Source organism: Octopus bimaculoides, chromosome 25, assembly GCF_046866305.1.
Source record: "Octopus bimaculoides isolate indiv1 chromosome 25, ASM4686630v1, whole genome shotgun sequence".
Lineage (NCBI taxonomy): Eukaryota > Metazoa > Mollusca > Cephalopoda > Octopoda > Octopodidae > Octopus > Octopus bimaculoides.
In genome coordinates, this window is record NC_142952.1 from 31,427,109 (window position 1) to 31,434,608 (window position 7,500).

The 7,500-nt window shown below is 38.8% G+C and overlaps 1 long non-coding RNA gene across 2 annotated transcripts in view; it reads left to right on the forward strand.

Annotated features, from left to right (window-relative positions):
* Positions 1-2,789, forward strand: part of LOC149131151 (uncharacterized) — a 93,298-nt gene extending 90,509 nt beyond the window's left edge. For both annotated transcript variants that reach the window (XR_016238451.1, XR_016238452.1), the window contains exon 3: positions 2,112-2,789. This is a non-coding gene — a long non-coding RNA (uncharacterized LOC149131151). The remainder of the gene's footprint in view (positions 1-2,111) is intronic.
* The last annotated feature ends 4,711 nt before the right edge of the window (positions 2,790-7,500 follow it).

Genomic DNA, 7,500 nt, shown 5'->3' on the forward strand with positions numbered 1-7,500 from the left:
GGGTGCTTCCTGCTTTTATTTTTATTTATGGTTACGCATTTCGTAATGGAAGAAGAAGAAGAAGAAGAAGAAGAAGAAGAAGAAGAAGAAGAAGAAGAAAATGATGATGATGATGATGATGGCCATGACGGCGAAAGACAGCGAGGTGGCAGAAACGTTAGCACGCCAGGCGAATTGCTTAGCGGTATTTCGTCTGCCTTAACGTTCTGAGTTCAAATTCCGCCGAGGTCGACTTTGCCTTTCATCCTTTCGGGGTCAATAAATTAAGTACCAGTTGCGTACTGGGGTCGATCTAATCGACAGCCCTCCCCCACAAAAAAGAATTTCCGGCTTTGTGCCTAGAGTAGAAAAGGATGATGATGATAATGATGATGATGATGAAGAGGGGAGGAGGGGGAGAGGGGAATTAAATAATAGAAAGCTAGGGAACGCGTGTGCGTATATATATATATATACATATGTTTGAAAGTGTCTGCATGCATGTGTGTAGGTATGCATGCTTGTATGTATGTATATAAGTATGTGTGTATCTGTGTATGTACATGCGTATGAGTATGTATGTATGTATGTACGTACGTACGTATATATGTATGCATGTATGTATGTATGTATGTATGTATGTATGTATGTATGTATGTATGCATGTTTGTATGTATATACGTATGTATGTATAATTGAAAATGTAAACTGGTAACAACATGCACAGCTACAATGAATACAGAAGTACTCAACAGGCTAAATGTAGAGCTGGAATATATATTTAACAGAACAGGCTCTTACACAACGAGCTCCCTGTATATTATCTATTAGATATAACATATACAACAGCTATATACTATATACTATGGACGCATATGAAGAATGTCCCAGGAAAGAATCACTGGAGAGGTTTTACGAGCAAAAAAAAAATTCCACAGAACGAGAAAGATTAACCCTTTTGTTACCATATTTCTGTTGAGATACTCTGTGTTTCTTTCAATTAATTTTAAATATAACAAAGAATTTAGTAAAATAACTTAGTTATCTTTAAGTAAGTGTTAGGAACAGTGGCGGTTCGTGTATAGGCACTGTGGAACTGCAGCACCCCCTATTTCCACTCGATATTATCGACAACATTCAATATAGTGAGTCCTTTTCTCTTTAATTCTTCCTTTATACTTGTACATTATATAATCCTTAAGGTACTGTCAGTAGCCATCCCCTAGTTTATGAAAAACATACAAAAATCCTTTTATAGAACTGTGCGCTTCACAGTTCCAGCGACACGGTTGTTGTGCGCATGCTCACATGTCCGAGATAGGAAGCTTCACGCTAGGGAGAGAGAGTACTGTGGTTCACGCAGTGCCGACCCCGGTGTGCTGGTGAAAGTTAGTGCTTCTTTTAGACTCTGCGTGTATTGTGCTTAAAATCCTGTTTATATTCTTGAATGTGATAAAGTGTAGAATTAGATTATTTTCCTACATTAGAAAATCAGTTTGAATCTTGCTTGCTTTCTTGCGACGTTTTTAGTATTCTTGTTTGTGAGAGCAGTCGAGTTTATTTCAGATATTCTCATTTTAAAAATCATCTCTAGCTAATCGTTGAGAGGACGTTGGTGTTGCCTTGGCGGAGGTTTGCGCTCTCTGAGTGCTCTTATTATTATTATTATTATTATTATTATTATTATTATTGTTATTAAGAAAAGAAAATATTTTTTATATCAAAAAAGGGAAATATTATTTATACTGACAGATCGAAAACGTAGCGTTAATTAATCCTTCATTTGTTAATTACGAGCATTTCAACTCTTTTTTCTCATTTTCCACCGTGGTTCATGGCCCGATTAATAAAAATCAATCAGCCGCTATGTAGAATAAAAGCAAAATTTATTGGCGCCAAAAGTATCCAATATTAAGTGGTGTTTTGCACAGACTCAGCGGCGTCAAATCGCCGGTGCCAAAACATCTTTAACCCTTTTAGAAGAAATACATCGCCCTAAGACTCTGGCGTGTGGAAAATAAAGAGGTGGGGGGCTTTATTCTCTTTTTGTCTTTTTTTCTTCAGATTTACACGCAGTCTCGTTTAAATCGTGCATTTATTTATAGAAAATTTATTTTTCAATTTAATTTTAGGCAGAAAACCTGTGTCCCCTGATACGGAAAAAGAAAATCTGTTACATATTGCTAGAGTAAGTAAAAATTATATATTATTATTATTATTATCATTGTTGTTGTTGTTGTTATTAGTATTATTATTATATTTTTGTTATTATTATTGAGTGAGAGAGCAGTGCATGTCATCAAAGTTACACTGGGATAAAATATACGAAGCCCAGTATACCCATCATGACTACTTGTCTGATAAGGGTACACCAGGCGCATGCATCACAACCATATGTGCGCGACATGGTGATCTTATATCAAGATAAACAGTGCATGACTTTGCAGGTGGGGCCCAGTTAAAATTTTCGTCAGGTCGAGTAGCCCATCCCACTCAAAAGATCCCTGAATAAGGGTTGTTTAAGGATGGTGAATGAAACATCTATGTTTCCAAAGGAGAATTATTCAAACCTTAAAGAATTCCTCTCAACATATAGCTATGATGCTCCCCCAGTACTTCTGCTAATGATCAGATGGCATTTTTGGACAACTGCTTATGAAATGGGTGGTATCTTCGGTGTTAACTCCACAAAGTCTGCACCGGTTGTTACATTTTACTGAATCCAAACAAAGAAGAACAAACAAGAAAAAACAAAAACGCGAGAACGTGGTACAAGTACTGCGTTATCAGACGCTCAGGAAAGGAAAGAAAGAGGATTTAACGTTTCGAGCAAAGCTCTTCTTCAGAAATAGAGGAAAGTCCAAAAGAAGGGAAGACGGGGCAAGAAAATCGCCAACGATACACACGTGGTTACATTTTGAAATGTATCAATGTATGTATGTTCAAAAAGTCTCTCGGCAGTGAATTTTTTTCATCCTGCGCATCACCATGGCGCTACTTCAAGAGTTTTTCGGTGAACGGATTATTTTGAAGGGACTTTGGCCACCAAGATCACCTGATTTAACACCGCCAGATTTTTTTCTTTCTTTCTGGGGAGCAAGTAAAGGATCAGTGTACAAGAATCGCCCGAAAACCCATTAAATACTTACTTCGAAGAGACTTTTTGAACAACCTATGTCTATGCATGTCTTTGTATGTGTAAGCATACATGTATGTATGTGTTTGTGTATATGTATGTGTACGCATATATGTAAGTATGTACGTAGGTATATATATGTATGTGTGTGAATATATACACACTCACACACTGCATAATCCAGGAAACCGGTCTCATCCATTTGTACACACACACACACATATATATATATATATAATAGGCCTATACTATATAGATATTATGTCTAAACTGTGTGTGTGTGTGTGTGTGTGTGTGTGTGTGTGTGTGTGTGTGTGTGTGTGTGTGCGCGCGCGCATTCATTATACCTTCAGGGTAATTAAAAAGCAGCAATTTTCTTGAAGCAAACAAAAAAAGTCCTTATCTATCAAGTCTGTGAAGAAAAGTTATATAATTTTTTTTTTTTTTTACTTTTTCTTATATTCTATTATTATCATTATTGTTGTTGTTGTTAATATTTTCTCATTGTTTTCGCTTTCGTTTTAAAATTTTGTGAATCTTGAGTTTTTCTTCGTTTTTCTTAGGTTTTTTTTTTTTTGTATTTGCTGGGCATTTTTTTTTCTTTTCTTTTTGTAGAAAAATTTCATAATAGAATCAAATAGAATAGAACAGAATAGAGGAGAGAGAGAGAGAGAGAGAGAGGAGGGGGGAGGGAAAAAAGAATAAACTGATATAGAAATATAATAGAATGATAGAATAATAGAATCGTAGAATAAGAATAGAACAGAATATAATAGAAGAAATAACAACAAAAACAACTATTTAAAAAAAAATATTATAAGAATAAACAAGAGACAAGCAACAACAACAACACCAACACTGCTTTGGTTTGGTGTTGTTTTTTTTTTGTGGGGGGGGTCTTTCACATCGGGGGATATTTTGTTTGTTTGTTTTTTCTTTGTTTTTATATTAGGAACAATTTTCTGCAGTGTACTTTAGAGTACTCGGTAGATTAGTGGTGTTTATTAGGAGGGGAGAGAGAGGGGGGGAGGACGAGGAAAAGAATGAAGAGGAGGACGGCGAAGTGGAGGGAGAGGGGCAGGAGGAAGAGGGACGGGGGTTCATGAATGCTGGTTGTACTAAAAGGGTAGCGGCGGCGGTGGTGGTGGTGGTGGTGGTGGTGGCGGCGGTAATGTTTGTGATTTGTGGTTCATAATGGTGGTGGTGGTGGTGGTGGTGGTGGTGGTCGCGATGGTGGTGATGATGTCTTGTGGAAGAAGGTGGTGGATGTGGTGGTCGTTGTGGTAATGGTGATGGTCGTGGTGGCGACGGCAATGGTGGTGGTGGTGGTGGTGGTGGTAGTGGCGGTAGTGGTGATGGTGGCGGTAGTGGTAGTGGTGGTGGTGGTGCCTGTGGTAGGTGTGGTGGTGGTAGGTGTGGTGGTGGTGGTGGTGGCGATGGTGGTGGTTTGTGGAAGATGATGGTGTGTTGGTGGTGGTAGACGTGGTGGCGGTGGTGGTGGTGGTGGTGGTTACGGTGATAAAAAGTGTGTTTTTCTGTTGTGTTGTGTTGTGTTGCTGGACAATTCAAACAAACAACATGTGTACGACAAAGATAAGTGAACGTGGTCGAAGATTATTTAATGAAGAGGTGTACGTACGGTGAGGGAGGGGGGGAGGGAGGGAGAGGGAGAGGAAGGGGAGGGAAGATAGGAAAAGGTGGGGGGACGGTGAATGAGAGGGAGAGAGTGAAGGAGGGGATGAAGCAGAGGAGGAGAGAGGAAAAGTGAAGGGGAGAGAGACAAGGGGAGATAATGAAGGAGAGAAAAGGTGGAGGTAATGAGAGAGGGGGGAGAGAAAGGGGAGATGAGGATGGGGGGAGAAAGGAGGAAAGGGGGAGAAAGGAGGAAAGGGGAGAAAGGGAAGAGAGAAGGAGAGAAAGGCGGATAATGAGGGAGAGAGCGAGAAACAAGGGAAAGAAATTTCGGAAGGAGACAGACAGACAGACACAGATGGAGTGACAGAGAGAGAGAGAGAGAGAGAGAGACGGAGAGGGCTGAAAGGATAAGAAAGAAAGTGATGGAAGAAAGTGAGAGGGGGACAGCAAAGAGAGAGGGACGCGCGCGGGAGGGTGAGGATGGATGAGACACGGAGTGACAAGAAAAGGAGAATAGAAGGAGAGAGAGAGAGAGAGAGAGAGAGAACTTTTCTTCTCCTCAGACCGTCATCATCATCATCATCATCACTATCATTAATGTAATCGCCATCATCGTCGTCGTCGTCATTATTACTTTTTTCTTTTTCCTCCTCCTCCTACTACTACTACTATTACTACTACTACTAGTATTGTTCTTCTTTCATTCTCCTCTTCGCCCGGGTTTTTTTTTCATTTTCTTTCCCCCCATTCCTTCTCTTATTATTCTATTTTCCTTCAGTTTTCTTATCTTAAAAATTCTTTTGTTTTCTTCGTCTTCTTTTGTCTATTGTCTTTTTTCTTATCGATATTTTTTTTAATATCCTCCTCTCCCCTCCTCTTCTTTTTCTTCTTCTATTACTACCACAACTGCTTTTTCTTTTGCACTTCCTACTGCTTTTTCTTCGACCTTTCTTGTTTTTAAATTAAAAGTCTTCATTCTCTCTCTCTCTCTCTCTCTCTCTCTCTCTCTCTCTCTCTCTCTCTCTCTCTCTGTTCGTTCTCTCTTTCTGTTACTGCTTTCTATTTCTTTTTGTTCTCATTTTAGCAAAAATATAACAGAAAACGTGATGGAACAAAAAATTTAATATAATAAAAAAGAAAGCTCCACTTCTGTCCAGGCGGTGCTCTAGCAAGACCTGACTCGTTAATAGGTAGAAATAAACAGAGCAGAATTTTCTGAAGTTGTGCAAGAATTGGTCACAAACAGCACACACCATAATGCACTTACACACGCACTTTCACTCATCAGTGTGAACATACTTATCCGCAAGCGTTCACATTCGCATACATATGCAGTATGAAAGTGATAAATAGATAGACAGACAGGCAGATAGATAGACAGACAGACAGACAGATATATCGACAGACAGACATATAGATAGATAGATAGATAGATAGATAGATAGATAGATAGATAGATAGACAGACAGACAGATAGGCAGATAACACGGAGAAATGGACAGAGAGAGGGAAATAGATAAGGAGAGAGAAGGGGAGGCTGAAACTTCAAGCTTTGCCCCTTCTTTGCGGATTAGTAAGTAGTAAGATAATTTTGGCTCTACGACAAGCTTTTGAGTCCTTTTCAACAGTAAAGTTTTGATTTTATTCATAACTTTATGCCTTCATAATCTCAGCATTAACGTGTGTGTGCGTGCGCAAGTATATTTCTGTATGTATATGTTTGTATTGAAACAGGAGTGGCTATGTGGTAAGTAGCTTGCTTCCCAACTACATGGTTCCGGGTTCAGTTCCACTGCGTGGCACCTTGGGCAGGAGTCTACTACTATAGCGTCGGGCCGACCACAGCCTTGTGAGTGGATTTGGTAGATGGAAACTGAAAGAAACCCGTCGTATATATATGTATTGCACTTATTAAGCCTTCAAAGGTGCAATGCAGGGAGCCCTCAACCTTTCTGAGACTATGTGGCTATACTGGCGATTAAGAATGTGTGTGTGTGAGTGTGAGTGAGAGTGAGAGAGAGAGAGAGAGTGTGTGTGTGTGTGTGTGCATATATGTATGCATATATATACATACACACCTCTGTGTACATGTATAAATGCATCTACTTACATATATATATATACACACACACACATATATATGCATATATATCTACATACATATGTGTGTGTTTGTGTATATATGTACGTATGTATATGTATATGTATGAGTATATGCAATATTTATAGTGTACCCTACAGCAAGAGGGCCTCGCCCTCTATAAGAAACACTAAACTAGCGTAAACATATGTGTTTCGGTATAATTTAGTTTCGTCAGTGAAACATTGTCTATATTTTCCAAAGATTTCGTTTATCTGATAATATTGGAGGCACATCCACCACATACTTGTTGCACCTTAATCGTCGCTCGATTGAGTTTAATCTTAGTTAATTCAAGAGTTTAATCTCCGATAATTCAAAATTATCATCCAAGTCATTTCAAGGTCTTTCAACTCACTACTTTACATCTGTAAGAAAACACATTCCTGTCAGACATTTCCTCACCATTTATATTGCATTCAGAGGTCCATTATCCAATCCATCGTGTGGTTGTTTATTAACATTATACTGTAATTTGAGATAGATCGAACTATGGCTATTGTTTTTAGCATGGCCACTGAACAAAGAAAATCTTTCGTTCCTGATCTGGGTTATAATGTGCATCAGTAACAATAGTAGCTATACAAAATATAGTATAGTTACTGCACAA